Source organism: Chiloscyllium plagiosum, unplaced genomic scaffold (genome assembly GCF_037043375.1).
Source record: "Chiloscyllium plagiosum isolate Xiang-an unplaced genomic scaffold, Cpla_swu_hap1 HiC_scaffold_18, whole genome shotgun sequence".
Lineage (NCBI taxonomy): Eukaryota > Metazoa > Chordata > Chondrichthyes > Orectolobiformes > Hemiscylliidae > Chiloscyllium > Chiloscyllium plagiosum.
The window spans coordinates 78,965,293-78,990,216 of record NW_028270156.1 but is presented as its reverse complement, the minus strand read 5'-3'; the positions used below and the strand labels follow the sequence as shown (position 1 = coordinate 78,990,216).

The 24,924-nt window shown below is 46.5% G+C and overlaps 1 protein-coding gene across 3 annotated transcripts in view; it reads left to right on the top strand.

The window, feature by feature from the left end:
• The first annotated feature begins 4,035 nt into the window (after positions 1 to 4,035).
• Positions 4,036 to 24,924, top strand: part of LOC122558131 (cytosolic carboxypeptidase 2) — a 91,719-nt gene continuing 70,830 nt past the window's right edge. For all 3 annotated transcript variants that reach the window (XM_087996826.1, XM_087996827.1, XM_087996825.1), the window contains exon 1: positions 4,036 to 4,451. The gene's annotated coding sequence lies outside the window, so the exon portion shown is untranslated. The remainder of the gene's footprint in view (positions 4,452 to 24,924) is intronic.

Sequence of the window (24,924 nt, the reverse complement as noted above, 5' to 3'; positions counted from 1 at the left end):
ACTGTCCCTGCCCGGGGTGTGGTTTATACATGTCACTGTCCCTGCTTGGGGTGCAGTTTATACATATCACTGTGCCTGCTCGGGGTGCAGTTTACATATATCGATGTCCCAGCTCAGGTTACGGTTTATACATATCACTGTCCCTGCTCGGGGTGCGGTTTATACATATCACTGCTCTGCTCAGATTGCAGTTTATACATATCACTGTCCCCACTCGGGGTGCGGTTTATACATATCACTGCCCCTGCCCAGTGGGTAGTTTATACATATCACTGTCCCTGCTCAGGGTGTGCTTTATACATATCATTGTCCCTGCCCGGAGTGTGGTTTATACATATCACGGTCCCTGCTTAGGGTGTGGTTTATACATATCACTGTCCCTGCCTGGGGTTGTGATTTATGCATATCACTGTCCCTGCCTGAGGTGTGGTTTATTCACATCGCTGTCCCTGCTCGGGGTGTGGTTTATACATATCACTGTCCCTGCCTGGGATTGTGATTTATGCATATCACTGTCCCTGCCTGAGGTGTGGTTTATACACATCGCTGTCCCTGCTCGGGGTGTGGTTTATACATATCACTGTCCCTGCACAGGGTGCGGTTTATACATATCACTGTCCCTGCTCAGAGTATGGTTTATACATATCACTGTCCCTGCTCAGAGTGCAGTTTATACATTGCACTATCCTTGCTAGGGGTGCAGTTTATATACATATCGATGTCCCAGCTCGGGGTGCGGTTTATATATATCACTGTCCCTGCTCGGGGTGCAGTTTATACATATCACTGTCCCTGCTCAGAGTGTGGCTTATGCATATCACTGTCCCTGCTCAGAGTGTGGCTTATGCATATCACTGTCCCTGCTCAGAGTGTAGTTTATACATATCACTGTCCTTGCTAGGGGTGCAGTTTATACATATCGATGTCCCTGCTCAGGGTGTTGTTTATACTTATCACTGTCCTTGCTCGGGGTGCGGTTTATACATATCGCTGTCCCAGCTCGGGGTGCGGTTTATACATATCACTGTCCCTGCTCAGAGTGTGGTTTATGCATATCACTGTCCCTGCTCAGAGTGTGGTTTATACATATTACTGTCCTTGCTCAGGGTGTGCTTTATACATATCACTGTCCCTGCTGGGGTTGTGGTTTATATATATCATTGTCCCTGCCTCGGGTGTGGATTATACATATCACTGTACCTGCTCAGGGTGTGGTTTATACATATCACTGTCCCTGCTCGGGGTGCAGTTTATACATATCACTGTCCCTGCTCGGGGTGCGGTTTATACATATCACTGTCCCTGCTCAGGGTTCAGTTTATATATATCACTGTCCCTGCTCAGGGTGTGGTTTTTACATATCACCGTGCCTGCTCAGGGTGCAGTTTATACATATCACTGTCCCTGCTTGGGGTGTGGTTTATACATACCACTGGTCCTGCTAAGGGGTGTGGTTTATACATATCACAGTCCCTGCTCAGAGTGTGGTTTATGCATATCACTGTCCCTGCTCAGAGTGTGGTTTATACATATTACTGTCCTTGCTCAGAGTGCAGTTTATACATTGCACTATCCTTGCTAGGGGTGCAGTTTATATATATATATCGATGTCCCAGCTCAGGGTGCGGTTTATATATATCATTGTCCCTGCTCGGGGTGTGGTTTCTACTTTTCACTGTCCCTGCTCGGAGTATGGTTTATACATATCACTGTCCCTGCTCGGGGTGTGGTTTATACATATCACTGTCCCTGCTCAAGGTGTAGTTTTTACATATCATTGTCCCTGCCTGGAGTACGGTTTATACATATCATTGTCCCTGCTCGGGGTGCAGTTTATACATATCGCTGTCCCTGCTCGGGTGCAGTTTATACATATCACGGTATCTGCTTGGGGTGTGATTTATACATATCACTGTCCCTACCTGGGGTGTGGTTTATACATATCACTGTCCGTGCTCGGGGTGCAATTTATACATATCACTGTACCTGCTTGGGGTGCGATTTATACATATCACTGTCCCTCCCTGGGGCATGGTTTATACATATTACTGTCCGTGCTCGGGGTGCTGTTTATACATATCACTGTCCCTGCTCAGGGTGTAGTTTATACATATCACTGTCCCTGCCTGGGGTGTGGTTTTTACATATCACTGTCTGTGCTCAGGGTGCGGTTTATACATATCACTGTCTGTGCTCAGGGTGCGGTTTATACATATCACTGTCTGTGCTCAGGGTGCGGTTTGTACGTACCACCAGCCCTGCTAGTGGTGCAGTTTATATATATATATATATATATATATATATATATCAGTGTCTCTGCCTGAAGAGCCGTCTTATACGTAACTCTCTCCACTGAGCGCTGTGGTTTATATTTCACCGTCCCCGCTTGAGGTGTGGTTTGTATATCACTTCCTGGTCAGGTGTGATTTACACATCATTTGTCCTCACTGAGGTTTATATACCACTGCTACACTCGAGGTACAGTTTATATATCACTGTATCTGCTCTGGGGTGTGTTTTATATGTCCCCGTCACTGCACGGAGTGTGGTTTATATAACTAAGTCACAGCTCAGTATATGCTTTTTTTGCATGTCACCACTTTCCACCCGGTGTATGCTTTACATATTAGTGTTCTCTAACTGCGTCCCTTCAGGGTGTGGTTTAAATATCGCTGTCCCTGCTCTGGACAGTGGTTTACATATCACTGTGCCTGCTCAGGGTGTGGTTTATACATATCACTGTCCCTGCTCGGGGCGTGGTTTATACATATCACTGTCCCTGCTCAGGGTGCAGTTTATACATATCACTGTGCCTGCTCAGGGTGCAGTTTATACGTATCACTGTCCTGCTCGGGGTGTGGTTTATACATACCACTGTCCCTGCTAGGGGGTGTGGTTTATACATATCACCGTGCCTGCTCAGGGTGTGGTTTATACATATCACTGTCCCTGCTCAGAGTGTGGCTTATGCATATCACTGTCCCTGCTCGGGGTGCAGTTTATACATATCACTGTCCCTGCTCAGAGTGTGGTTTATACATATCACTGTCCCTGCTCAGAGTGCAGTTTATACATATCACGGTCCTTGCTAGGGGTGCAGTTTATACATATCGATGTCCCTGTTCAGGGTGTTGTTTATACTTATCACTGTCCTTGCTCGGGGTGCGGTTTATACATATCGCTGTTCCGGCTCGGGGTGCGGTTTATACATATCACTGTCCCTGCTCAGAGTGTGGTTTATGCATATCACTGTCCCTGCTCAGAGTGCAGTTTATACATTGCACTATCCTTGCTAGGGGTGCAGTTTATATATATATCGATGTCCCAGCTCGGGGTGCGGTTTATATATATCACTGTCCCTGCTCGGGGTGTGGTTTCTACTTTTCACTGTCCCTGCTCGGGGTGTGGTTTATACATATCACTGTCCCTGATCAGGGTGCAGTTTATACATATCACCGTGCCTGCTCAGGGTGCAGTTTATACGTATCACTGTCCCTGCTCGGGGTGTGGTTTATACATACCACTGTCCCTGCTAGGGGGTGTGGTTTATACATATCACCGTGCCTGCTCAGGGTGTGGTTTATATATCATGTATCTGTTCAGGGTGTGGTTTATATACCACTGTCCTCGCTCAGGGCTGTGGTTTATATATCATGTGTCTGTTCAGGGTGTGGTTTATATATCAATATCCCTGCTCAGGGGTGCAGTGTATATAAATGACTGAGCCTGTCCGGGGTGTAGTTTAAATAGTGCCTGCTCCTTACAAGGATTGTGGTTTATTTCTCAGCTTTTGCCGGGGTGCGTGTTATAGTATGATGTTACAGGAGCTCTTCAGCTTTTGAAGCTGCTTGTTTTTGTTGTAGAGGTTGCCGGGAGACCATCCGAGGAAGTTTCAGCTCAGGCTGCAGAATGTGGGGGAGAGAGAGAGAGAGAGAGCTAGTTGGGCTGATTGAGTCAGAGTGAAATCGAGAGAATTTGAGCAATTGACTGGGAGAGTAGGGCAGAGTTCGGGAAAATGACAAATAGCAGATTGAAGCAGGTAAGTTGAGAGTGAGAGGCCCCGAGTGGGAGATACAGAGCACAAAACAGTGTGTGAAAAGGTGAGGCTGAGATAGGGAGTGGAAGTGATGGTTTAGATAGTGAAGGGATATTGCTTATATGAGAGGAAAGTAGTTGGAAACTGAAAAATAGAAAGAGAGGGATCGTGAAACCGAAGGGAGCTAAGGTAGAGAGAGAAAGGAGACTAGTTGAGATGGTGGAGAGAAAGTATCCGATTCCTTGAGTTGTAATACAAGTGATTGGGACTGGAGCAGCTGATTGACGAACGATTACCGTCTTGAAGCAAACTGGAAAGACAAAAGCTGATATCCAACCATCCAGAGCGAGAGACAGCAGCTGAGCATACTGCAGGAGCAGTGAGGACTGGAACAGATACAGAAGCTTATCAAGAGGTAAAGATAACATGAAACGTACTGGGGAAAGATTGACAGAGGAGACTGAAAAACTGGGATAAAACAGCTCTGATTTTAACTGTTCATCTAAATGGCAGGTATCAGGCATAGGTTTTGCCAGGATGTGGGCACTTGACTAATGTCAGCATTTATTGTCCATCCTTAATTGTCCTGTGGTGAGCTGCCTTCTTAAACCACTAAAAATCTCACACCAGGTTATAGTCCAACAGGTTTAATTGGAAGCACTAGCTTTCGGAGCGCCCCTCCTTCATCAGGTGGTAGTGGAGTACACGATTGTAAGGCACAGAATTTATAGCAAAAGTTTACAGTGTGATGTAACTGAAATTATACATTGAAAAATACCTTTATTGTTTGGTAATTCTCTCATCTGTTAGAATGACCGTGATAGTTTCACTTCTTTTACGTGTAAATCACAATTTATTTTTAAAGAAGTTGCATTCTCAGGTTAACTGTAACAATTGGTGTTAGCTAGACAATATGTTGAAGGTGTTAGCCCCCTGTGTTCTCTCTGTCTATGCCATGATGTTTAGATTGATTCTAATCTAAAAAGTGAGATAACAGAGTTTTACATGAATAGATGCAGTTTTTGAGCAAAGTACAATGTAACTCTGCAAGTCCAAATTCACCCCACAAATGTATATGTGGGTCTTTGTGTCTGTGTGTGTGTGTGTCTGTCTGTCAGGATTGGGGGATTGTGAGTGTGAGAGAGAGTGTATATGTGTGTGTGTATGTGAGCGTAGAGCGTCTTAAGTCTGTGAGGGAGTGCATGTGTGAGTGTGGGAGTGTGTGTGTGTCTGGGGTGGGGGGTTGTGAGTATCTGTGAGAGAGTGTATATGTGAGTGTAGAGTGGTCTAAGTCTCTGAGTGGATGCATGTGGGAGTGTGTGTGTCTGTAAGGGTGTGCGTGTCTGTGTATATGTGTGTCCGTGTGTAGTGCAATGGTGGTCACCTGTAGTGTGACATGAACCCAACTTAGCTATCAGTCTCTGCTCGGCCACTTTTCACTGCTGCCTGTCCCGAAGTCCGCCTTGGAGAATGGTCACCTGAAGGTCCGAGGTCGAATATCCTGGACCGCTGAAGTGTTCCCCGACTGGGAGGGAACACTCCTGTCTGTTGATTGTTGTGCAGTTCCCATTCATCCGTTGTCGTAGCCTTTCTACCTCAGCCTTGGGTTCATGTCACACTACAGGTGACCACCATTGCACTACACACGGACACACATATACACAGACATGCACACAGACACACACACTCCCACATGCATCCACTCAGAGACTTAGACCACTCTACACTCACATATACACTCTCTCACAGACACTCACAACCCCCCACCCCGACACACACACTCCCACACTCACACATACTTAAGTCTGTCCCTCCACAGACTTAAGACACTCGACACTCGCATACATACAGATATATACTCACAGCCCCCCAACCCAGACAGACACACACAGACACACATATACATATACATTTGTGGGGTGAATTTGTACTTGCAGAGTTACATTGTACTTTTCTCAAAAACTGCATGAATTCATGTAAAACTCTGTTATCTCACTTTTTAGATTAGAATCAATCTAAACATCATAGACAGAGAGAACCCAGGGGGCTAACACCTTCAACATATTGTCTAACTAACACCAACTGTTCCAGTTAACCTGAGAATGCAACTTCTTAAAAAAAAAAATAATTTTGTGATTTACACGTGAAAGAAATGAAACTATCATGGTATTCGAACAGTTGAAAGACTCAACAGACAATCAAGGTATTTTTCAATGTATAATTTCAGTTACATCACACTGTAAACTTTTGCAATAAATTCTGTGTGTTAGGATCGAGCCCTCCACTACCACCTGATGAAGGAGCGGCGCTCCGAAAGCTAGTGTGCTTCCAATTAAACTTGTTTGACTATAATCTGGTGTTGTGTCATTTGTAACTTTGTACACCCCTACATCCAACACCGGTATCTCCAAATCATTGTTAAACCGCTGCAGTGCTTGGGGTGTACACACACCCAGTGTTGTAAGGGACTTTGACCCAGCGACACTGAAGGAACAGCGATATATTACCAAGCTAGGATTGTTAGTGTCCTGGAGGGGAACCTTCAGGTAGCTGGCAGAAGAGGTCAAGAGAGGGATAGGCCAAGGGGAGAAGGGATCGAAAGGTAGAAGAATGAAAATGGGGAGAGATTGAGAAGGAGAAGGATAAAGAAGGAAGAAATGGAGTGTGGGGCAAGAGAAGCTGTATCTTTATTGCTGCAAATATGATTAGCTCATTCTGGGGCCTGTCTGGTTTTCTGTATTAAAGGATAGGCCACTACTGAGTTTAAACGCAAGTGAACTTGTCATGCAGGGTAGCGATACATACAGTTCATATGAACTTATTGCATAATGACCAAAGTTTCTAAGGACTGAATTCAATATGCCTGCTCCCTCCAGGTACTCATGTAGAACTCAATTGTCTCAATCCAGATCTGAGAGATATCAGATTGGATGGTACAACCATTACTTTATACAACACAACTATGATTGCCCTCCACCCCACCCAGTTTTCTTTCTCAATGTTTACCATTGCATTTGAATGCATGTCCCTATAGATTAGCCTAGTGGCTCAGTGGTTAGCACTACTGCCTCACCATGCTAGGGACCTGGGTTTGATTCCTGCCTCAGACTACTGTCTGTGTGGATTTTGTACATTCTCCCCATGCCTGCGTGGGTTTCCTTTCAGGTGCTCCAGTCTCCTCCCATAATCTAAAGATGTGCAGGTTAGGTGAACTGAGCTTAAAAATGTGTTGCTGGAAAAGCATAAGCCCGAAACGTCGATTCTCCTGCTCCTTTGATGCTGCCTGACCTGCTGTGCTTTTCCAGCAACACATTTTTAAGCTCTGATCTCCAGCATCTACAGTCCTCACTTTCTCCTAGGTTAGGTGAACTGGCCAAGCTAAATTGCCCATAGTGTTCAGGAATGTGTAGGTTAAGTGCATTAGTCAGGAATAAATGTAGGATAATAGGGTAGGCAATGGATCTGGGTGGGTTACTCTTTGGAGGGTCGGTGTGGATATATTGGGCCAAAGTGACCTGTTTCCACATATAGGGATTCTATGATTTACTTATACCCATCACATTTCACCAACTTCCCAGATCTTCTCTTTTCACACTTGGAAGAATGGGAGATTTTCTCCACTGAAGAATGTTAAGCTCTGTGGATCAATTCTCCACAGATGTATGATAGCCTGGTTAGCAAGGTTGGATCACATGCAGTACAGGGAGAGCTGGCCATTTCAATATAAAATTGGCTCACAGGTAGCAGACGGAGGGTGGTAGTGGAGGGTTGCGTTTGGATTGGAAGCCAATGACCAGCCGCATACAGCAAGGATTGGTGCTGGGTCCACTGCTTTTTGTCATTATGTAAATGATTTGGATGTGAATATAGGAGGTACGGTTAGTAAGCTTGCAGATGACAAAATTGGTGGTGTAGTGAACAGTAAAGAAGGTTAGCTCAGAGTACAATGGGACCTTGATCAAATGGGCCAAGGAATGACAGATGGTAAGGTGCTACAATTTGGAAAGGCAAACCAGGGCAGGACTTATACACTTAATGGTAAGGTCCTGGGGAATATTGTCGGACCTTGGAGTGCAGGTTCATAGTTCCTTTGAAAGTGGAGTAGCACATAGACAGGATAGTGCAGAAGGCGGTTGGTACACTTGCCTTTATTGGTCGGTGCATTGAGTATAGGAGTTGGGAGATCATGTTACAAATGTACAGGACATTGGTTAGGCCACTTTGGAAGACTGCATTCAGTTCTGCTCTCCCTGCTATAGGAAAGATATTGTGAAGATTGAAAAGATTTACAAGGATGTTGCCAGACAATAGGGAGTGGCTGAATAGGTTCTTTGGGTTACTCTTGTGGCTCAGTGGGTGGCACTGCTGCCTCACAGCCCCAGGGACCTGGATTCAAATCCACCCTCGGGTTGTGTGGCGTTTGCACATTCTCCCTGTGTCTACATGCTCTGGTTTCCTCCCACAGTCCAAAGATGTGCACGTTAGGTGGATTGCTCATGCTAAATTTCCCAAATTGTCCGGGCATGTGTGGATTAGCTGTAGGGATAGGTTAGTGGGTGGAATTGTGGCACCTTACCATCTGTCACTCCTTGACCCATTTGCCCATTTGATCAAGGTCCCATTGTACTCTGAGCTAACCTTCTTTACTGTTCACTACACCACCAATTTTGTTTGGGTGAAATGCTCTTTGGTGAGTTGGTGTGGACTTGTTGGGCCAAATGGCCTGTTTCTACATGCCACAGGGATTCTGGGGCTATTTTCCCTGGAGCATCGGAGGCTGATGGGTGACTTTATAGAGATTTATAAAATTATGCCAGGAAGTTAAGTTTCCCTCTTGAAGACTAACCTCGTGAATCAGCAGCCTCCATTTGCTGCAGCGGGAGCAGTGATAGCGTGGACCAGGGGGCTGCAGGGATAGGCAGAGCGAAAGTGCAACAGGGGTGGATGAGGACACAGGGAATGCTGGGTATGTGAACTGGATTGTGGCTAAACCCGAGACACTACACGTGTAGTGTCTCCCACCCGCCGTCCTCTAACCAAAACAAAAGACCATGTGCGAAGGGTTGGTAAGATTTTTCTTCATTTGTTCAATCTCTCTTGACAATTTTCAGCAGAGGGGATGGAAGCTAGGGCAATTGCATTTTCCTCTTGCAGGATGTGGGAGCTAAGGGTCATCACTGGTGTCCCTGCTGACTTCCATGCTGTACATCTCTATGACTATGGCTAAGTGCACCCAACTCCACTCTTCACAGATCACATTAGGGAGCTGGAGCTGGAACTGGATGAACTTCGGATCATTCGGGAGGCTGAGGGGATAATAGAGAGGAGTTATAGGGAGGTAGTCCCACCTAAGTTATAGGATAAAGGCAGCTGGGTCACCGTCAGGAGAGGGAAAGGGAATATGCAGACAGTGCAGGGATCCCTGTGGCCTTTCCCCTCAATAATAAGTACACCGTTTTGGATACTTTTGGGGGGAGCGACCTACCGGGGGAGAGCCACAGCGACCAGGTTTCTGGCACTGAGCCTGGCTCTGTGGCTCAGAAGGGAAGGGGGGAGAATAGGAGAGCGATAGTAGTTGGAGATTCAGTGGTGAGAGGAACAGACTGGAGATTCTGGGGTCACGAGCGAGACTCCTGAATGGTGTGTTGCCTCCCGGGTGCCAGGGTCAGGGATGTCTCAGATCGAGTCTACAGGATTCTTAAGGGGGAGGGAGAGCAGCCAGAGGCCGTGGGACACATCAGTACCAACGACAGAGGGTGGGAAAGGGAGGAGGACCTGAAAAGAGAATATTGGGAGTAAGGTTAGAAGCTAGAAGGCAGGATGAGCAGAGTAATAATCTCAGGATTGCTACAGGTGTCATGTGCCAGTGAGGCTCGGAATAGAGAGTGAGTGCAGATAAACATGTAGCTGCTGGGCCGACTTAGGAGGGAGGGCTTCAGATATGTGGATCATTGGGATACCTTCTGGGGAAGGTGGGACCTGTACAAGAAGGACGGGGTTGTAGCTGAAGCGGCGGGAGCTGGGCGGAAGTGAAGTCGGAGCGCAGAGCTGGTTGGGAAGATAAGTGATTGTTATTTGAGTGGAGAAGGAACCCAAGACACTACACGTGTAGTGTCTCAAACCCTCCCTCCTCCTCTAACCTAAAAAAAAGGACTCAGTCGGCTGAACAGGTAAGCTACTCAGTGTTCTTGTTTTGGAGACTAAGTGTAGAGTTATGGCAGCGCAGGCAGTTGAATGTTCCTCCTGCAGGATGTTTGAGGTAGGGGTGACCACCAATACTCCTGCCGACTTCATCTGCAGGAAATGCAGTCAGCTCCAGCTCCTCACAGACCGCATTAGGGAACTGGAGCTGGAGTTGGATGAACTGAGGATTATTCGAGAGGCTGAGAGGGTAATAGATAGAAGCTACAGGGACATAGTTACGCCAGAGAACAGAGGTAGCTGGGTAACAGTTAGAGGTGGGAAGGGGAGGAAGCAGGCAGTGCAGGGATCCCCTGTGGTCGTTCCCCTCAACAATAAGTATACTGCTTTGGATACTGTTGGGGGGGACAGCCTAGCAGGGGTAAGCTGCAGTGACCGGGTCTCTGGCACGAGGTCCGGCTCTGAGGCTCAGAAGGGAAAGGGGGAGAGGAGGAGAGCGCTAGTTATAGGAGACTCTATAGTTAGAGGGACGGACAGGCGGTTCTGTGGACATGGGCAAGACTCTCGGATGGTTTGCTGCCTCCTGGGTACCAGGGTCCGAGACGTCTTGGACCGTGTCTTCAGAATCCTTAAGAGGGAGGGTGTGCAGCCAGAAGTCGTGGTGCACGTTGGCACCAACGACATAGGTAGGAAAAGGGGTGGGGAGGTCATTCAGGAGCTCAGGGAGTTAGGCTGGAAGCTAAAAGCTAGGACGGACAGAGTCGTCATCTCTGGGTTGTTGCCGGTGCCACGTGACAGTGAGGCAAGGTATTGGGAGAGAGTGCAGTTGAACATGTGGCTGCAAGGATGGTGTAGGAGGGAGGGCTTCAGGTATTTGGACAATTGGACTGCATTCTGGGGAAGGTGGGTCCTGTACAAGCAGGACGGGTTGCACCTGAACCAGAAGGGCACCAATATCCTGGGGGGTAGGTTTGCTAGCACTCTTCGGGGGGGTTTAAACTAATTTGGCAGGGGGATGGGATCCGGACTTGTAGTCCAGCAAGTAGGTTAGCTGTTTTTCAGGATGTCCAAGAATATAGGGAGGCTGTGGAGAAGGTAGCACTGACAGGGAATACTTGCGGACACAGAGATGGGTTCAAGTGTGTATACTTCAACGCAAGGAGTATCAGAAATAAGGTGGGTGAACTTAAGACGTGGATCGGTACCTGGGACTACGATGTTGTGGCCATCACGGAAACGTGGATAGAAGAGGGACAGGAATGGTTGTTGGAGGTTCCTGGTTACAGATGTTTCAGTAAGATTAGGGAGGGTGGTAAAAAAGGAGGGGGGGTGGCGTTGCTAATTAGAAATGGTATAACGGCTGCAGAAGGGCAGTTTCGAGGGGGATCTGCCTTTGGAGGTAGTATGGGCTGAAGTCAGAAATAGGAAAGGTGCAGTCACCTTGTTGGGTGTTTACTATAGGCCCCCCAATAGCAGCAGAGATGTGGAGAAACAGATTGGGAAACAGATTTTGGAAAGGTGCAGAAGCCACAGGGTAGTAGTCATGGGCAATTTCAACTTCCCAAATATTGATTGGAAGCTCTTTAGATCAAGTAGATTGGACGGGGCGGTGTTTTTGCAGTGTGTCCAGAAAGCTTTTCTAATTCAGTATGTCAATTGTCTGACCAGAGGGGAGGCCATATTGGATTTGGTACTTGGTAACGAACCGGGACAAGTGATGGGCTTGTTAGTGGGTGAGCATTTTGGTGATGGTGACCACAATTCTGTGACTTTCACCTTGGTTATGGAGAGAGATAGGTGCTTGCAACAGGGCAGGTTTTACAATTGGGGGAAGAGTAAATATGATGCTGTAAGACAGGATCTGAGGAGCATAAGTTGGGAACATAGGCTGTCAGGGAAGGATGTCGTTGAAACGTGGAACGTTTTCAAGGAACAGATACGACGTGTCCTTGATATGTATGTATCTGTCAGGCAGGAAAGAGATGGTCGTGTGAGGGAACCTTGGTTGACGAGGGAGGTTGAATGTCTTGTAAAGAGGAAGAAGGAGGCTTACATAAGGTTGAGGAAACAAGGTTCAGACAGAGCGTTGGAGGGATACAGGATAGCCAGGAGGGAGCTGAAGAAAGGGATTAGGAGAGCTAAGAGAGGGCATGAAAAATCTTTGGCGGGTAGGATCAAGGATAACCCCAAGGCCTTTTATGCATATGTGAGAAACATGAGAATGACGAGAACGAGGGTAGGTCCGATCAAGGACAGTAGTGGGAGACTGTGTATTGAGTCGGAAGAGATAGGAGAGGTCTTGAATGAGTACTTTTCTTCAGTATTTACAAACGAGAGGGACCGTATTGTTGAAGAGGAGAGTATGAAACGGACTGGTAAGCTAGAGGAGAAACTGGATTAGGAAGGACGATGTGTTGGGCATTTTGAAAAACTTGAGGATAGACAAGTCCCCCGGGCCTGACGGGATATATCCTAGGATTATGTGGGAAGCAAGAGAGGAAATTGCAGAGCCGTTGGCAATGATCTTTTCGTCTTCACTGTCAACGTGGGTGGTACCAAGGGACTGGAGAGTGGCGAATGTTGTGCCCCTGTTCAAAAAAAGGAATAGTGATAACCCTGGGAATTACAGGCCAGTTAGTCTTACTTCGGTGGTAGGCAAAGTAATGGAAAGGGTACTGAGGGATAGGATTTATGAGTATCTGGAAACACACTGCTTAATTAGGGACAGCCAGCACGGATTTGTGAGGGGTAGGTCTTGCCTTACAAGTCTGATTGAATTCTTTGAGGAGGTGACCAAGCATGTGGATGAGGGTAGAGCAGTGGATGTAGTATACATGGATTTTAGTAAGGCATTTGATAAGGTTCCCCATGGTAGGCTTATGCGGAAAGTCAGGAGGCATGGGATAGTGGGAAATTTGGCCAATTGGATAGAGAACTGGCTAACCGGTCGAAGTCAGAGAGTGCTGGTAGATGGTAAATATTCAGCCTGGAGCCCAGTTACACGTGGAGTTCCGCAGGGATCAGTTCTGAGTCCTTTGCTGTTTGTAATTTTTATTAATGACTTGGAAGAGGGAGTCGAAGGGTGGGTCAGTAAATTTGCAGATGATACGAAGATTGGTGGAGTTGTGAATAGTGAGGAGGGCTGTTGTCAGCTGCAAAGGGACTTAGATATGATGCAGAGCTGGGCTGAGGAGTGGCGGATGGAGTTCAACCCTGTCAAGTGTGAGGTTGTCCATTTTGGAAGGACAAATAAGAATGCGGAATACAGGGTTAACGGTAGGGTTCTTAGTAAGGTGGAGGAGGGATCTTGGGGTCTATGTTCATAGCTCTTTGAAAGTTGCCACTCAGGTGGATAGAGCTTGTAAGAAGGCCTATGGTGTATTAGCGTTCATTAGCAGAGGGATTGAATTCAATAGTCGTGAGGTGATTTTGCAGCTGTACAGGACCTTGGTAAGGCCACATTTGGAGTACTGTGTGCAGTTCTGGTCGCCTCATTTTAGGAAAGATGTGGAAGCTTTGGAGAGGGTGCAGAGAAGATTTACCAGGATGTTGCCTGGAATGGGGAATAGGTTGTATGAGGATAGGTTGAGAGTGCTAGGCCTTTTCTCATTGGAACTGCGAAGGATGAGGGGTAACTTGATAGAGGTTTATAAGATGATCAGAGGAATAGATAGAGTAGACAGTCAGAGACTTTTTCCCCGGGTACAACAGAGTGTTACAAGGGGACATAAATTTAAGGTGAAGGATGGAAGGTATAGGGGAGATGTCAGGGGTAGGTTCTTTACCCAGAGAGTGGTGGGGGCATGGAATGCGCTGCCTGTGGGAGTGGCAGAGTCAGAATCATTGGTGACCTTTAAGCGGCAATTGGATAGGTACATGGATGGGTGCTTAAGCTAGGACAAATGTTTGGCACAACATTGTGGGCCGAAGGGCCTGTTCTGTGCTGTATTGTTCTATGTTCTATGTTCTATGAACTGGAGGGGCACCAATATCCTTGGATGTTGCTAGGGCTGTTTGGGAGCGTTTAAACTAGCTTGGTAGGGGGTTGGGAACCAGCACTGCAGATCAGATGATGGAGTAGGAAGTGAACAGCCAGATACAGCGTGCAGAGAGTCTGTAAGGAGGGATAGGAACTTGATAGGGTAAAGGTGCTATCAGTGCGATGAGTTGAAGTATGTCTATTTTAATGCAAGAAATATCAGGAATAAGGGTGACAAACTCAGAGCATGGATCAGCACTTGGAATTATGATGTTGTGGCCATTATGGAGACTTGGATATCACAGGGACAGGAATGGTTGTTGGATGTTCCAGGATTTAGATGTTTCAGAAGGAATAGTGAGGGAGGTAAAAGAGGTGGGAGAGAGGCATTGCTAATCAGGGATAGTATCACAGCTGCAAAAAGGGAGGTCATCGAGGAGGGTTTGCCTACAGAGTCAGTGTGGGTGGAAGTCAGAAACAGGAAAGGAGCAGTCACTTTACTGGGAGTTTTCCACAGAGGGCCCCAATAGCAACAGAGACACAGAGGAGCAGATTGGGAGGCAGATTTTGGAAAGTTGCGGGAGTAACTGGTTTGTTGTCATGGGTAATTTTAACTTCCCTAATATTGATTGGAACCTCCTTGGTTCAAGTAGTTTGGATGGAGCAGATTTTGTCAGGTGTGTCTAGGAAGAAATCCTGAATCAATATGTAGATAGACCGACTAGAGGGGAAGCCACATTGGATTTAGTGCTTGGCAATGAACCATGCTTGGTGGGGGAGCATTTCGGTGATAGCGATCACAACTCCCTGCCCTTTACTATAGTCAAGGAGAGGAAAAGGAGCAGACAGTATGGGAAAGTAATTAATTGGTGGAGGGGGAATTACAATGCTGTTAAGCAGAAACTGGGGCGCCGAAATTGGGAACAGATGTTTTCAGGAAAATGCACGACAGAAATGTGGAGGTTGTTTAGGAAGCACCTGCTGATAATGCTGGACAGGTTTGTCCCACTGAGGCAAGGAAGGGATGGAAGGTTGGAAGATCCTTGGATGACAAGGGATGTGGAACATCTAGTCAAGATGAAGAAGGAAGCTTACTTAAGGTTGAGGAGGCAAGGATCAGACCGGGCTCTAGAGGGGTACAAGGTACCCAGGAAGGAACTGAAGAATGGACTAAGGAGGGCTAGAAGGGGACATGAAAATGCTTTAGTGGGTAGGATTTAAGGACAACCCTAAGGCAATTTACACTTCTGTAAGTAATAACAGGATGGAGCAGTTTTCGGCAGGTGTGTCCAGGAAGGATTCCTGACTCAATACGTAGATAGGGGACGCCATATTTGATTTAGTGCTTGGCAACGAACCATGTCAATGAACCAAGAGCATGAAAAAGCGTTAGCAGGTAGGATTAAGGAAAACCCTCTGGCATTCTATACTTATGTGAGGAACAACAGGATGGTCAGAGTGAGGGTAGGGCTGACCAGAGATAGTGAAGGGAACTCGTGTCTGGAGTCAGAGAAGGTCGGGGAGGTCCTTAATGAATGTTTTGCTTCAGTATTCACTACTGAGCGGGACTTTGATGTTGTGAGGACAGCGTGAAACAGGCTGATATGCTTGAACAGGTTAATGTTAAGAAGGAGGATGTGCTGTAAATTTTGAAAAACATGAGGATAGATAAATCCCCTGGGCCAGATGGAATATACACAAGGTTACTACACAAAGCAAGGGAGCGATTGCTGTGCCTTTGGTAATGATCTTTGCATCCCTACTGTCCACTGGAGTAGTGCCAGATGATTGGAGGGTAGCAAATGTTATTCCCTTGTTTACAAAAGGGAATAAGGATGATCCTGGGAATTACAGACCAGTCAGTCTCTCATCTGTGGTGGGTAAACTATTGGAAAGGATTCTGAGAGAAGGACTTTTGATTACTTGGAAAACCATAGTTTGATTAGAGATAGTCAACATGGCTTTGTGAGGGGCAGGTCATGCCTCAAACCTTCTGTGGCAAAGATCCTCAAAGTGAATATGATGTATAAGGATTTTAGCATAGCGTTTGATAAGGTTCCCCATGGTAGGTTCATTCAGAAAGTAAGGAAGCATGGGCTACAGGGAAATCTGGCTGCCTGAATATAGAATTGGCTGGTCCATAGAAGACAGAAAGTGGTGGTGGGTGGAAAGTGCAGGTGCACAATCCTTTATCCAAAACCCTTCAGGACAGCTGGTTTTCAGAATTCGGAATTTTTCATATTTCGAAATAAGTGACAGTTTAACAGTGAACTTTTAATGATCTTACCAAACAGCAGACTCACCTGTGAGTACTCCAAGCCGTGAGACAGAATGGACACCTGCCAGTGCTGGGCCTCACCTCACGTCATATCTGAGTGACGTGGGTCGAGTGAGTGTGGAGTTGGGTTAACTGTTTGCATGCCAAACAACCTTGTTACGGAGACAAAAACTTCACAATCCTCCGATTTCAAAGCTTTTTGGATTTTGGGATTTCAGATAAAGGATTGTGTACCAGTATTTAGACTGGAGCTCACTGAGCAGTGGTGTTCTTCAGGGATTTGTTCTGAGACCTCTGCTCTTTGTGACTTTTATAAATGGCTTGGATGAGGAAGTGGAAGTTTGCTGATGACATGCAGGTTGGTGAAGTGGTGGATAGTGTGGAGGGCTGTTATAGGTTGCAGTGGGACATTGGCAGGATGCAGAACTGGGCTGATAAGTGGCAGATGGTGTTCAGCCTGGAAAGGTGTGAAGTGATTAACTTTGGAAGGTCGAATTAGAAAACAGAATACAGGGTTAAAGGCAGGATTCTTGGCAGTGTGGAGGAAGAAAGGATTCTTGGGGTTCACGTCCATAGATCCCTAAAATTTGCCACCTAATTTGATAGGGTTGTCAAGCAGGTGTATAGTGTGCTGACTTTCATTAGTAGGGGGATTGAATTTAAGAGCTGCAAGGTTATGCTGCAGCTCTGTAGAGTCCTGGTTAGGCCGCACTTGGAGTATTGTGTTCAGTTCTGGTCACCTAATTCGTGGGCGGCACGGTGGCACAGTGGTTAGCACTGCTGCCTCACAGCACCAGAGACCCGGGTTCAATTCCCGACTCAGGCGACTGACTGTGTGGAGTTTGCACGTTCTCCCCGTGTCTGCGTGGGTTTCCTCCGGGTGCTCCGGTTTCCTCCCACAGTCCAAAGATGTGCAGGGTCGGGTGAATTGGCCACGCTAAATTGCCCATAGTGTTAGGTTACAGGGGTAAATGTAGGGGTGAGGGTATGGGTGGGTTGCGCTTCGGCGGGTCAGTGTGGACTTGTTGGGCCGAAGGGCCTGTTTCCACCCTGTAAGTAATCTAATCTAATCTAATCTAATTATAGGAAGGAAGTGGAAGTTTTAGAGAGGGTGCAGAGGAGATTTACCAGGATGCTGCCTGAACTGGAGGGGATGTCTTATGAAGAAAAGTTGAGGGAGCTAGGGCTTTTCTCATTGGAGTGAAGAAGGATGAGAGACTTGATAGAGATGTATAAGATGATGACAGGCATAGATAGAGTGAGTAGCCAGAGACATTTATCCAGGGCAGGAATGGCTGTCACGAGGGGGCATAATATTAAAGTGATTGGAGGAAGGTTTAGGGGAGGTGTTAGAGGTTGGTTCTTTAACGCAGAGAGTTGTGGGTGTGTGGAATGCAATACCAGGAGTGGAAGTAGAGTCAGAGACATTAGGGACATTTAAGCAACTCTTGGATAGGCACATGGAAGACAGTATAATGAAGGGTATGTAGGTTCGTCTGATCTTAGGGTAAGATAAAAGGCCAGCACAACATCGAGGGCTGAAGGGCCTAGACTGTGCTGTAGAACATTTAAAAGGCATCTGGACATGTGCATGGATATAAATGGTGTTGGCAATGGGATTAGATTAATCTGGGATATCTGGTTGGCATGGATGAATTCGACTGAAAGGTCTGTTTCTGTGCATCTCTGTGACCCTATGTGGATGGAGAAGCTCAGCAGGTCTGGTAGCATCTGCGGAGAGATAGCAGAATTAACATGGGTGACTCTTCTACAGAACTGATGGTAACTAGGGAATGGTGGTATCTCTGTGTGTGTGTGTGTGTGTGTGTGTGTGTGTGAGAGAGAGAGAGAGAGAGAGAGAGATCGGCCAGACAAAGTTATGTCTGTGTGGAGTTTGCACATTCTCCTCATGTCTGTGTGGGTTTCCTCCGGGTGCTCCAGTTTCCTTCCACAGTCCAAAGATTGCAGGTTAGGTGAATTGGCCATGCTAAATTGCTCAAAGTGTTAGGTATATTAGTCAGGATTAAATGTAGGGAAATAGATCTGGGTGGGTTGCTCTTCGTAGGGTCAGTGTGGACTTGTTGGGCCGAAGGGCCTGTTTCCATACTGTAGGAAATCTAATCTAAAAGCCAGAGAGAACAAAGAGCTGCTAAGAAAGAGCATAAGTGGATGAAAATGTGTTGCCTGTGCTGAAAGCAGCCTATGTGATGACAAGAGTCTGGAGTGAGGGGGGTGTGGGTAAGAGACACAGAAGATGATGTTCAGACTCTAAAATTACTGAACTCAATATTGAGTCCTGAAAACTGCAGGATCCCCAAGTGGAAACCGAGATGTTGTTCTTCCAGCTTGTGTTGAGCCTCACTGGAGAAATGCAGCAGGCCCAAGACAGAAATGTGGGCCTGAGAACGTGGTGGTGTGTGGAACTGGCAGGTAACTGGAAGCTCAGGGTCATGTTGTAGACAGGATATAGATGTACTGCAATGCAGGCACCCAGTCTGCATGTCATTTCCCCAATGTAGAGGAGACTATATGGTGAGCAGCAACTACAGTAGACTAGGTGAGGAGTAGGTAAATTACTACATAGAGGAGAAAGTGAGGACTGCAGATGCTGGAGATCAGAGCTGTAAATGTGTTGCTGGAAAAGCGCAGCAGGTCAGGCAGCATCCAAGGAACAGGAGAATCGACGTTTTGGGCATAAGCCCTTCTTCAGGAATGAGGAAAATGTGCCCAGCAGGCTAAGATAAAAGGTAGGGAGGAGGGACTTGGGGGAGGGGTGTTGGAAATGCGATAGGTGGAAGGAGGTCAAGGTGAGGGTGATAGGCCGGAGTGGGGTGGGGGCGGAGAGGTCAGGAAGAAGATTGCAGGTTAGGAAGGCGGTGCTGAGTTCGAGGGATTTAACTGAGACAAGTGGGGGGAGGGGCAATGAGGAAACTGGAGAAATCTGAATTCATCCCTTGTGGTTGGAGGGTTCCTAGGCGGAAGATGAGGTGCTCTTCCTCCAACCGTCATGTTGCTATGGTCTGGTGATGGAGGAGTCCAAGGACCTGCATGTCCTTGATGGAGTGGGAGGGGGAGTTGAAGTGTTGAGCCACGGGGTGGTTGGGTTGGTTGGTCCGGTGAGAACACCTCTGGGACACCCGGACCAACCAACCCAACCACCCCGTGGCTCAACACTTCAACACCCCCTCCCACTCCACCAAGGATATGCAGGTCCTTGGACTCCTCCATCGCCAGACCATAGCAACACGACGGTTGGGGGAAGAGCGCCTCATCTTCCGCCTAGGAACCCTCCAACCACAAGGGATGAACTCAGATTTCTCCAGTTTCCTCATTTCCCCTCCCCCCACCTTGTCTCAGTCAAATCCCTCAAACTCAGCACCGCCTTCCTAACCTGCAATCTTCTTCCTGACCTCTCCGCCCCCACCCCCACTCCAGCCTATCACCCTCACCTTGACCTCCTTCCACCTATTGCATTTCCAACGCCCCTCCCCCAAGTCTCTCCTCCCTACCTTTTATCTTAGCCTGCTGGACACACTTTCCTCATTCCTGAAGAGGGCATATGCCCGAAACGTCGATTCTCCTGTTCCTTAGATGCTGCCTGACCTGCTGCGCTTTTCCAGCAACACATTTTCAGTAAATTACTACTTAACCTGGATAGTGTGTGTGGAGCCTTGGATAACAAGGAGGAAGGATGTAAACAGGCAGGTATTACACCATTTGCAATTGCATGGGAAGGTACTATGGGTATGCAGAGGTCTTGGGAGTGGATAAAGAGTGCCCTGGAAGGAACAGTCCCTGCAGAATGCTGATAAGGGAAAGGAGGGGAATATGTGTCTGGCGGCGGCATTCCAATGGAGGTGACAGAAATGGTCATTTGGATGCAGATGCTGATGAGATGGCCAGCAAGCACCAGGGCACCTTATTGGTTTTGTAGGAGGGAGAGGGAAGGGGTGAGGGCAGAAATGTGGGAAATGTGTTGGATACAGTTGAGAGACCCATCCAGTGGGTGGGAATCCTTGATTTGAAGTAAAAGATGGATATTTCTGAGGACCTCTGCAGAAGATGGCATCATCAAAACAAACCCGTCGATGGCAGAAGCATTGGGAGAATGGAATGGAGTCTTCACAGGAAGCAGGGCGTGAGGATGCATAGACCAGCTAACTGTGGGAATCAATGGATTTGTAGGGAATATCAGCGGCCAGCCTATCCCCAGAAACGGAAATAGAGATGTCGAGGAATGGGGAGAGAGGAGTCAGAGATGGACCAGTTGAAGGTGAATGGAGGATGGAAATTGGAAGTGAAATTGACACATTTCCCAATTCCAAACCAAAGGGGAAACAGCACTGATGATGTCATCAATGTACTGGAGAAAAGAGTTGTGAGGAGGGACCCGAGTAGGACGGAAACAAGGTATGTTCCACATATCCCATCAAGAGACAGGCTTCACTGGAGTCTCTGAGGATACCAATCGCCACAACTTTGATGTGAAGAAACTGAGAGGAGTTAAAGCAGAATTTATTTCCAGTAAGGACAAGCTAGATCAGGCGGTGGAGAGTGGCAGTGGATGGGCATGGTTCTGGCCTTTTCCCTGGGAAAAAATGGAGAGTCCTGATACCATCTTGATGGGGGATAGACGTGTAAAGGGATTGTGTCTGTTGTGAAGAGCAGGCACTGGATCCTGTGAACTGGAAATTCTGAAACTGACATAAAGCGTCATATTCTTTAATCCAGCTTCCAATCAACGGGCAATGTTTTAACTTAGCAACCTTCAGCCAATTTTTTTCACTCAATGTGATATCAAAAAATAGTTGGAGGGACTGGATACAGCAAAGGCTGTGAGCCCTGACAACATTCTGGCAATAGTACTGAAGACTTCTGCTCCAGAACTTGCCATTCCCCTAGCCTAACTATTCCAGTACAGTTACAGCACTAGCATCTATCCGGCAATGTAGAAAATTATCCAAGTATGTCCTATCCACAAAAGGCTAGACAAATCCAGCCAGGCCAATTCCAGCTCCATCAGTCTACTCTCGATCATCAGTAAAGTGATGGAAGGAGTCAACAGAGCTATGAAGCAGCACCTGCCTAGCAATAACCTGCTCAGTGACGCCCAGTTTGGGTTCTGCCAGGGCATCTCAGCTCCTGTCCATCATGTCAGCTTTTGGCTCAAACCTGTCAAAAGAGCTTGATTCCAGAGGTGAGGTGAGGGTGACAGAAATTATCTCTCCAATTACCGCACTAATTTGACGGTTTTCAATTATGATTATGGTCCCAGAAACAATAAACAGTGTGAGAATTGTTGTGGGTTTAACTTCGGGAATCAAAGTAGTGAAATCTAAGATCCATCCAGATATCAAAGCGGAACATCTGGCAACACTGTTGAAGCAGACTGTCTTTACAGCACGGTGGCTCAGTGGTTAGCACTGTTGCCTCACAGCACCAGGGACCCGGGTTCAATTCCCACTTTGGGTGACTGTCTGTGTGGAGTTTGCACATTCTCCCTGTGCCTGTGTGGTTTTTCTCTGGGTATTCTGGTTTCCTCTCACAATCACAAAAGATGTGTAGGTCAGGTGAATTGGTCATGCTAAATTGCCCATAGTGTTAGGTGCATTAGTCAGAGGTAAATATAGGATAGGGTTACTCTTCGGAGGGTCGGTGTGGACTTGTTTCTGTACTGTGGGGAATCTAATCTTTACCAAACAGAGAGTAGATACTGACCATTTCTTCTAGAAGATGAATCCAGATTGCTGACCACATCTAGAACACTATTTGGATGCTGTTGTTTTAACAGATTACCTCTTGAGATTGTGTCTGCTGTCGAAATATTCCCGAGAACAATGCCTAGCACATGAGAAGGAGTCAACCGTGTAATATGCGGGAAAATGGTTAAGTCTCATTCTGCTAAGGAATGGGATCTGCTTTCAGTAACATACACTGAAGTCCAGACACATTTGGAGCTAGGGCTGAGTCTGCCTGGCTCCAGGCGTATTCTCCCCTATCCTAACCTGTTCATTGTATATACAGTTGACCAGAAGGCTCCTGATCACAATATAATTTGCCATATTTATGACAGACTGTGAATGCACAAAACAGGGACGTAATCATCAGCATAAAATAGACTTCAATGCAACTTGAGCACTTCGTGTCATCCAATCTCAGTAACATCCATGTAAATTTTCTTTGCACCCTTTCGAATTTAGTAACATCCTTCCTATAGCAGGGTGACCAGGATTGTATGCAGTACTCCACATGTGGCCTTATCAATGTCTTGTACAGCCATAGCTTAATGTTCCAACTCCTTTACTCAATGCTCTGACCGATGAAGGCAAGTGTGTCAAATGCCACCTTCACCACCCTGTCTGCAGGTGGCACCATTTTCAAAGAGTTATGAACTTGCACCTGATTGAGCTCAAAGAACCCACTTGAGAACGCTGCTGGAACCTGGGCCAACAAATTACTTTAGATAGGATCAAGCAACTTCTAATCACTTTAGAAGTTATAGCACACAATGACTATATTTACCAATCAAATTAGAGGCTAATGTATTGTACAACACCATTGTAGGAGTAATGATTCTGAAATAATTAATATTGAAGCTGTAGGAAGCCCCCCTCAATCTGATGAAATCATCGAATCAAACCATCAAAGAATCATACTGGACAGAAGAGACCCTTTGGCCCATTGAGTCTGTTTTGCTCCTCCTGTAACCTTGCACCTTCCTCCTTTGCCTCCTTCAGTATTCTAGGATAGATCCCATGAGGCCTGGGGGATGTATCTACCTTAAGGTTTTTCAAGACACCTCCACTTCCTTGATATCAACATACCTTAGAGTATCAACAAGTCCCTCCTGAATCTTACCAATATCCATGTCCTTCACCTTGCTGAATACCAATGCAAAGCACTCATTAAGGTACTCACTCACCTCCTCTGGTTCCATGTATAAATTCCCTCCTTTACTGAGCTACTGCAGTACCTTTAACATATATATATATAATACCTTAGGATTCTCCTTAATTCTACATGTCAAGGACATTTCATGCTCCCTCCTAGCACTCTTAAAGTTCTTTTCTGCTTCCTTTACAATCCTCAAAGGCCTTGTTTGTCTTCTGCTCCCTAAACCTTAGATATGCTTTCTTTTCCTTTTTGACTAACCTTTCCATTTCTCTCATCATATAAAGTTCCCAAATCTTGCCATCCTTATTTTTCATTCTCGCAGGAACATGCATGTCCTGAACCTTGACCAACTGACCTTAAAAGACTCCCAGATTTGGATTTACCTTCAAGCAGTTGCCCCGTATCCAATTTTTCCGGTTCCTGTCTAATACTGTTGTAATTAGCCTTCCCCCAATTTAGCATTTTCACCCGGAGACCAGTCTTACCCTGTTCCATAACTTATGAAGTTATGATCATTGTTCCTAAAATGCTCCCCTATTGAAACTTCAATTACCTGGTCAGGATCATTCCTTGATACAAGGTCTACTATTGCCCTTTCTCTCATTTCAGTGTCTGCATATTGTTTCAAGAAACCTTCCTGGATGCACTTAGTAGATTCTGCACCATCCAAGCTCTCGGCACTAAAGCAGTCCTAGTCAATGATTGGGAAGTCAAAATCACCTACTACAACAGCCCTGTTGATTTTACATGATCAGCTTACATTTCTGTTCCTGTATCTCCTGCTGACTATTGGGAAGTCATCATAGTGATAGCATCTCTGATAAGACCTCCAAGATGTCCTCCTAGCAGAGCTGTGATATTCCTCCTTATCAGTAATGCAGTTCCCACCCCTTCATATCCTTCTCGATCGCTTCTGAAACATCTAAACCCTGGAACATTGAGCTGCTAGCCCTGCCCTTCTCCGACCAAGTTTTTGTAATGGCTGCCACATTGTAGTCCCATGTATTAATGTGGGCTGTAAGCTCATCTGTTACAAGGTGAGGGCTGCAGATGCTGGAGATCAGAGCTGAAAATGTGTTGCTGGAAAAGCGCAGCAGGTCAGGCAGCATCCAAGGAACAGGAGAATCGACGTTTCGGGCATAAGCCCTTCTTCATCTGTTACAACCCTTGCATTAAAATAACCACATTTCAGACTGCAAGTACTGCCATGTTCATTAACCTGGCCTTGCCTGTTCTCTCTAGTCCATAGTTCCTTTGTCTATCTTTACCATCCTTGTAAAGTGGAACTACGTTAGCTATCTTCCAGTCCTCCTGGCACCTTCCCTGTGGCCAGAGATGATTTGAACATTTGGGCAGGATCCCTGTAATTTCCTCTCTCATCTCCCACAGCAGCCTGGGATACAACTCATCTGGACCTGGGGATTTATCTACTTCTAAGTTCACCAAAACCTCCAATACCTCCCCACATCTTATATTAGCATTCTCAAGGTCTTCACAGTCCATATTCTCAAATTCTGTACTTGCATCATCCCCCTCCCAAGTAAAGACAGATGTGAAGTATTCATTGAACACCTTACCAATGTCCTCCAGCTTCTC